Source organism: Crotalus tigris, unplaced genomic scaffold (genome assembly GCF_016545835.1).
Source record: "Crotalus tigris isolate CLP2741 ecotype Arizona unplaced genomic scaffold, ASM1654583v1 scf7180000017658.5313226, whole genome shotgun sequence".
Taxonomy (NCBI): domain Eukaryota; kingdom Metazoa; phylum Chordata; class Lepidosauria; order Squamata; family Viperidae; genus Crotalus; species Crotalus tigris.
Genome location: NW_024096545.1, coordinates 3,970,095 through 3,978,716, shown reverse-complemented (window position 1 = coordinate 3,978,716; position 8,622 = coordinate 3,970,095).

The following is an 8,622-nucleotide window of genomic DNA, read 5'->3' as shown; positions in this document are numbered from 1 at the left end:
TTCCTGCGAATGTAGCTATGCAGGACTGCACAATGATGATGAATTCATCTGTCAAATCCTTTAACTGCTTGGAAAATATATGTGTCTGGAATCCTGGATTCAGAAAATTCTGGCTTCCTCAGTAAATGAGGGGGGGGATTATTTATGTAAATATATACCAAATTTAGGAAAATATTTGCTTCTCTTTGCAACATGCACTATTGAAATAAAATTTAGGAAAAAAAACCCCTACTGATAACATATACATTTTGCTTTGGTATTGTCAGACAGCCAAGGTGATTTGAGAATCAACATTAATTTTAAATTTTAAATATTAGAACTTTTAGTAATTGGTATACTTGACTTACATAGGAAAATAAGCAAACCTTGGTTGTTTTGTTTATTCCACAGACTTCCTGGCTGCGCCTGGTTTTAAAAGATAGGAATTTTGAAAAGTAAAAAAATAAAAGCAGTTGCCAAAAAAAGCTAGTTTAGTCCTAGGGTGCATAAACAGAAGGATAGAATCACGATCATTGTCAACCCTACAACGAACCTGGCCGCAGCACAAGAAGAGGAGAAAGGGGAGAAAGTATTTCTAAACATGAGCAACCCTTGTGGGAACCAAGGTCATTCGCATGCCAGAGGGAAGGAGGAGAATTGATGAGTCAGAAAAACCCCGCCAAGGTGTTCTATTGGGTAGCTTGGATAGAGGGGTGGGAATTGTTACATTGTATTACTTTGCTCCTTGGAGGGAAAGTTTAGATCTGGTTTCACTTTTGAACGTTCCGATAAACTTGTTCTTTGAGAAATTTCCCTACCTCCGAGTTCTGATTTATTTGGTCTCTTTGATCGGAACCTTGACAATCACATGAAGTGTCAGTACTGCTTTATACTTCTTTGATAAGACCACACTTAGAATACTGCATTGGTCACCACATTATAAAAAAAATGTTGAGGCTCTAGAAAGAGTACAGAAAAGAGCAACAGAGATGATTAGGCTAAAACATATGAAGAACGGCTGCGGGAATTGGCTTTGTCTAGTCTAGTGAAAAGAAGAACTAGGGATGACATGATAGCAGTCTTCCAATATCTAAGGGGCTCTTACAAAGAAGTGGGAGTGAACATATTCTCCGATGCACTCGAAGACAGTATAATAAAGTAAAAGACGGAAACTTATCGAGGAGAGATCCAACTTAGAACTAAGGAGAAATTTCCTGACAATAAGTACAATAAATCAGTGGAAGATTAACTCCAGAGGTTGTGGGTGGTCCATCACTGGAGGTTTTTAAGTAGAGTTTGAACAATCATTTGTCCAAAATGGTATAGGGTTTCCTGCTTGAGCAGGGGGTTGGACTATAACACCTCCAGAGTTCCTTCCAATTCTGTTATTATTCCTTTTTTTGTCAAACTTTATTTGAGCAAACCATTTGTTGGTTCTCAGAAAGATGCACATCTATATATTTGCAAATCTACATATGCATATGAATTGCTTCAAGGCATTGCCTTAGAACATGGGTGTCAAACTCGCCATGTCACGTGATATGTTGCAACGTATCTCAACTTTTTCTGCATTGCTGGAGCTGGGGTAGGCGCAGCTTCCATATGATGCAACCGGCCCGCAGGCCGGCAGTTTGACACCCTTGCCTTAGAAGAACAGTATACTCCTTTATTTATATTAGCAGTATTTTAATTATAACAAACAAGAATATAGAAATCACATTCTGCAGTGTTTTCACATAGGAAGAAAACAAATGTAAATATGTATCGAGAAAAGAACTACAATATTAAATACGAATACAAGATCATATTTGGGGGATTTATTTATGTTAGCTTTTTAGCAATGAAAATTCTTTCCACTAGATGTCAATGTAAAACAGATGATCCCAAGACAAAAACAAAGAAAAATTAAGCGTTCTAATGGTCAAAGATCATGAAGAGATAAGAGGAAATTGGTGGTCTTCAAATGTTGTAGTATTGCTCCTCTCACCTTTCACCTTTGACTATGCTGATTCAGGCAGATGAGTTTGTTGTTCAACAACATTTGGAAGTCCTCAGATTCCACAGACATCAAAACCTATGGCAATAATGCTGTCTGCATGCCCTTAATTAACAACTTGCAGTTATTCAATGTTGAGTACTTAATGCAATACAGGCAGTCCTCATTTAGTGACACTTGTTCAGCATTAGTGATTTGCTTAATGGCCACAACTGGAACTTTTGTAAGTTGGTGTAGTCATGTGAATTTTCATCTTATGACTATATTGCTTAGTAACAGAGTTCCTGGTCCCAGTTATGGTCATTAACTGAGGATTACTTGTATATCATACTTGATTAGTTCTGGATTTAGCCATTCTTTGAATAAAGGCATTGAAACAAATGGGAAAAGTTAGTTGTGACTGGGAATAGAGAAAGGATTTCATGTAGTTACTATTTTAATGTGAGCTTGGATTTCAGAGGAATATTTAGAGTCAAGTAGAGCTGACATTGCAGTGCAATAAACTGTAGAATGAACTGTGGCAAGTAGACTGGCTCTTTGGAACTTCTCTAGACAAGGACAGGGATTGCGATCACCCACACATACTCCAGACAGCTGGTTCTCATGATGAGACCACAAGATAGAACTCTCTGGAAGGTTTAATGCTCAGGAAGGCAAGATAATAGTCTTCCTGAAACTGCAGTCAGAACGTTTCAAACAACACTAATTTTACAAACTTCTTTCTCTGAACACTTTTGGAAATTACTAACTGCTTTTCAGCTATTAGAAAGCTTTGGATTGAGAGATTTAACAGCACCAGGTGAGTCTACTTCACTCCTTAGTGAAACAATGTTTTAATTACAAATTTTAGGACTTACTATTTTTTAATAAATAGCAAAAGGGTGATTAAGATTGTGATCTTAGAGGGTTTTGTGCCCGGAGTACATGGCCACATGAGAGGAGACCTCCGCTCCCCCTGGCTAGTTTCTTCCTGCTTGGGAGACCCTAGATGGATCCAAAGTTGCCCCGGAGAGGTGACTGTGAAGGAGGGCCATCCCATTGATCACAAAGCTATGGTAATCACTTTGTTTGATCTGGGGAAAGCCCTCTGAACTCGACAGAAGAAAGGCTAGCATGAGATCAGCAACTAGCTCAAGCTGCTTGCAGCCAAAGTCCCAGAGCACGAACCTAAACTTCGGTGAACAACGTGCTTGGAATTGGTGAGAGTACTGATCTTCTTTCTTCTATCTACTATCTAAATCCTTGAAAAGATCCCCAAAGCAAGAAAACCTCCAGAAGTGAAGGGAGGGGATTGTATCCCCATTCCCTTACAGATGGAAGTGGCGAATTAATATTAAAGGAGGGAAGAAATATATTAAAATTTGATTTAAAATACTTCAGTCTGGACAAATTTTGGAAACTAAAAGACTGTTCAAGATTATATCCTATTTTTTTTGATGGAATTATAAAAATATATAACAAAAATAACTTTTTGATTGAAAGAAAAACTGAAAAAAGAAATAACTACTGACATCTACTGGAGACTCAGAGAATAGAATACTAACAATAAAGACTCAGAAATTGGCAGAGTGCCTAGAAACAAAGAAAAAGTTGTTCCTTTGAATTGCAAATAACCTTGAAGACAGCTGGGAACAAAGGAAGAGCCAGCTATAAGATTAAAAAGTGTTTGAAAGGAAAAAAAAAACACCCGGACTGTTGTTTAAACCTAAGAACTGTTTATGGAAAAGAAAAACCTTGGCTTTTTGGCTAATCTTTTAAAGGAGAATCTATAGGAAGGATTTAAAGTGGCTTAACATACTGAACTGTAATTTTGACTGTCTGATAAATTAAAAGATTGATGAAAGGTTATTTGAAGGGGGGGAGAAAACATGGATATCACATATGTATCAAAAAATGACAGGATGCCACATTCAATATTTTCTCCTGAAGGATGTAGCCTGGAAAATCAAGGGCCTCCAGAAACAATACTTCAAGGCAAGATAAATACTTTTCAGGAGGAAATATATGTAATGTTAGGACAAATACAAATGACAATAGACAATAGACCAAGAGGAAATTTGAAACAACTTTGATGATTTAAATAAGCATATTTCCAATCTAAATTTACAATTAAAAACCACCCAGGAAATAACAACAAAGGCACAAGTAAACCAGACAGCAGACTACAAATTAGAAGAGTATGATCAAATTGATGAAACAACAAAGGAAAAGAATTACAATTTGACACAAATAGGAAAAAATCTTCAAGGTTCTGATACAACAAGAAAAATGGAATTATCAAGAGAACCATCAAAGTTTGGGAGACAGAAAGTATTTATCTTACTTACTTCATCTTTTGTATTCCGAACAACATTTGTAAAAATACAGGAACTGTTGGGTAAGTGGATTATATCAACTTGGAAAATTACTCGGCAAAAAAAGAAGACCAGAAACAGATACAAGAGATTTGACTCGCCCTACCAGATGGACTATTATGTGAATAAATATTTGTTTGAATATGACTAAAAGAACAGAGAATTTTGAGCACAAAGGGGCCTTATAACAAGAGATTTAAGTAATATAGTATGTTTTATAATATATGAAATGTTAAAATAGTAGGTTGATGTAACTTTTATTAATATATAAGTGAAATATAATCTGATTAAAAAGGATGTTATATCTAGGTATATAAGATAGATAAAAAGTATAGTATTTTTATAATGCATGATATAAAATATTGGGAGGATGTACCTAAATGGGAAAATTTGGACAGTTAGATGACTAATATGAATAAATTATGACTGATAAGAATTGGATTGAATATATGGGAATTTAAGCGAACAAAAATTATAAAAATAGGATGTATGTTGAACCAATGAGATGATGGTTATGAGAATAATATAAGCTGAAAAAAAATGTTATATAGAGAGATTATTATTATTTGTATAAATATAAAAAATGCCTACATCTAATCATTTATACATTGAAAATATTAAGAATTATATTTTGGCTAAGGTTGAAGAAGGAGAATACAAATGGGAGAAGGGAAGATCGAAGAAATGTATCATCAATTAATATATTAACTATGGAATTATCAAATTTAATTATTATTGATTGTTAATTAATTATTATTGTCCTTTTTTTTCTTGTTAAAATATAAACCAAGACAACACACTGTACACCAGGCACTGGAGATTGTTATAGTTAAAAACTAATAAAATATCTATATATAAAAAAGATTGTGATCTTAGAAAGTTACAGATGGACTAAGGATCCAGATACATTTCAGATAAGATGGAACTAAAAACAACAATTAAAAGGAGACAAACACATAAATTTATTTACACTTTCAGAATGAAGCAAAATATTCTTACATGGACATATTAAAGGTTTTTTTTTTAAATGAACCTAGAAGTTAATAGTATAAAAGAGATATTTACAGTACCTTTATGGAGAAACTATGTCTAAAATATATTTTAGAGGAACAAGTTTTATCTAACAAGATGGAGGCTGAGCTGAAAGTGGACATACAAATTATAGGCTGCCAGAATAACATTGGAAAACATGTACTGGATATAAAAAAGAAACTGCCTGGTCATTTTATATATTTTTCTTTCTCTTCACTATATCCTTATTTTTCTTTCTTTTCTATTTCTCCATTTTTCTTTCCTTTCTGTACCTACTACTGTTTCTTTTTATTCTTCTATCTTTTTTTTGCTTGTATTAGTTTTTAGTATTGTAATTATGATCTTTAACAAAAATCAGTATAGAAAGTATTTTAATGAGGATGATTAATTTACAAAAACAAAGGAAATGATACATGGTAGTATCAATGTATTTACTTTTTAAAATGTATTTGGGAAAAATCCACAAAAATGCATACTCTTGGTGTAAACTATAAAAATAACAGGTTGGAAGATACCTTGGAGGTCTTCTAGTCCAGGGCTTTCCAACCAGTGGTACGGGTACCACCTGTGGTACATTGGCACCTGGCAGGTGGTACGCGACCATCCTAGAAAAGTGGTAGTGTGGGAGGGGAATGAGCTGAACCGGTGGCAGCACCGCACAAGCCTGAGCGAGAGATGGCTGGAGCTGCAGGACTGTCAGGGCTCAGTGGAAGCATCAGGATCAGCGCCAGGCTCCAGTTGGAGCTCGGCGCTGATCCTGGCACTTCTGCTGAGCCCTGAAGAAGTGCCAATCAGCTGGAATGTTGCAGCATCTCCAGAGTCTTGTGATTTACATTCAGATGTTTGGCAACTGATTCATTATTCCTTAACTAAGGTTGTATTATTGTTTTCCAAAGTCTCAGTCTTTAAAATAAGACATAAAATCAAAATCTGAATTAAATCAGAATTATTAAAAACAAAACAAAAATGTAATTAGACCAAACAGTTAAAGGCTATTTTAAGAGGCTTGCTTAGGATCTTTAAAAAAAAACTTGCAAACCAATTAGGGTTTTAACAAATAACTGCACTCTGGTCACTTGTTATTTATGGCAACAATAGTCACATTTCTTCTAATGACTTTTACCATGAGGAATGTAGAAAAAAGTATACTTTCAAATAACCTGAATTTAGGCTATTGAAAATCAGCACTCAGAATGAAAGCCATTGAAAAGTGTTAGGATAAGTGCAATATGGCCTCTTGAATTGATTGATTGATTTATTATGCAAAACGAGTTGATGTATTTTCTGTTATCTTCTCACTAGGCATTGCCAGATGGACCAGTTTGGTGTTGGTGGCTTGTATCTGTCTTGCCCCTTGAGTTGACCCACAAATTGACTATTTTTTCTGAAACTTCCCTGAAGGCACGACTAACCCAACTAAAGCATATTCTGAACATTCTTCTGGAAAGTCGTGACTACAGCAACTAATATTTAGACTTGCCACAAGGATGTTTTAGATAACATAGAAGGCAGAGAAGTGGGGAGTTCCAGGGAAGAAATGGCAAACTGAAGACGGCTGGCAAAAAAAATGGAACTGACAACCACAGAGGAGTGAACTGGTGAATAGACCAGTTCTTCACAATTCTTCTCCAGCCAAAGAGAGGATTTGAGATTGCCCACAAGTACTCTATACAGTTGCTCCTCACAATGCCAGTGTGGTGGCCTCCAGAAGTCCTGGGACTGCAATTCCTAGAATTTCCAGCCATCACTGTGACAGGGAAATTCTACCAGTTGTGATCCCAGCACATCAAGTGGATGCCAAGTTAAGGTGGTCAAAGCCTTAACGTCTTTATTTCCCTTTTTATTGTGATTATTTTGTTACTGTAAAACTGACTTCGGCTATAGTCCTTGAGTGAGGACCCTGAAACTGGTCTGCAGTTGTAGCAAGATTTACTACAATAGTATCTAGTAGTAGCAAGATTTTTTGAATGGGTTTTGGACTGACAGGGCTAGAAGATTCAGTAGTAAGATGAGAATTGTATTCAAGTGAATACATTTCTAAGCACCTTACACCCATGAGAATAATAAAAGTACAAATGCTGGTACTTTCCTGAGAAATTTTGCCTTATATCACATATTGATGTTTGCGTGGGACTATTCAACATATTCTTCAAAATGTATAATGTCCTTTCCAATTTAAGTAACTCACTGCTATTGATTGTAGGGTAAAAGCCAACTCAGAAATGAGGAACATGACAAAAGGGCTGATTTTCTTTCCTTTATTCTATTCTGATTGCTATTTAATGCTATTTAATTCCAAAAGGGATCAGTTACAATGATGTATGCTGCTGAAGAAGGTAGATTAGAATACTTCTATAATAGGATAAGAAAGGTATAAAACCTACACTGGAACAGATAATGTGTAGATGTTCAGGAAGTACAATGATTTCTCACCATTGCTCATGCTGTCTAGTGTTGGTGGGAGTTACAGAACATTTGGAGAGCTATACTTTCTCACCCATCTGAAGCAGACCGTTTTAAAGATTTAATTCACAGAAAATGCCTAAAGGGAAACCTGAAAATGAAAATGAAATTGTGGACAATTCCCATGGGATAAAATGAATTGCTAGAGGACTAACTATGCCTAAAATGTATAATTCAGGAATTATTCTAGGTTTCAAGATGGCAGAGTATTCATCTGAGCCAATCTGCTGCATACGGTGATTGTACGTGCTGTTAGGCAAATTACCACGAATATAAAACGTTGGATATATATGTATATAATATGAACGGAGCACACGTACACATAGGTTTAGTATAGGGAATGTCTGACTAGTTCATGAAAGGGCAATCATTTGTTCATGTTTAAGAAGACATGGGATTTTTAAAACAACAGTTGCTAAAATGATTGCTTTGTAAAATTTGCCAAAGATTAGAATTATTCTTAGATAAAATGTTTTTGTGCTCCGGCACCAAGAATATGGATTCTGAGAATGAACAACACTGTACAATACAGATAGTCCTTGATTTATGACCATAATTGGGACTGGAACCTCTGTTGGTAAGTGATGCGGCCATACAATTTCCCAGTTTTATGATCTTTTTTGCAGCAATTGTTAAATGTATCCAGCTTCCCCCATTGACTTTGCTTATTAGCAGCTGACTGGGAAGGTGGCAAGTGCGGATCACATGACCCTGGGATCCTGCAACTGTGATAAATAAATGCCGGTTCTCAAGCACCCAGGTTACAGTCACATGACTGGAGAAAGTAATGGTTATAAT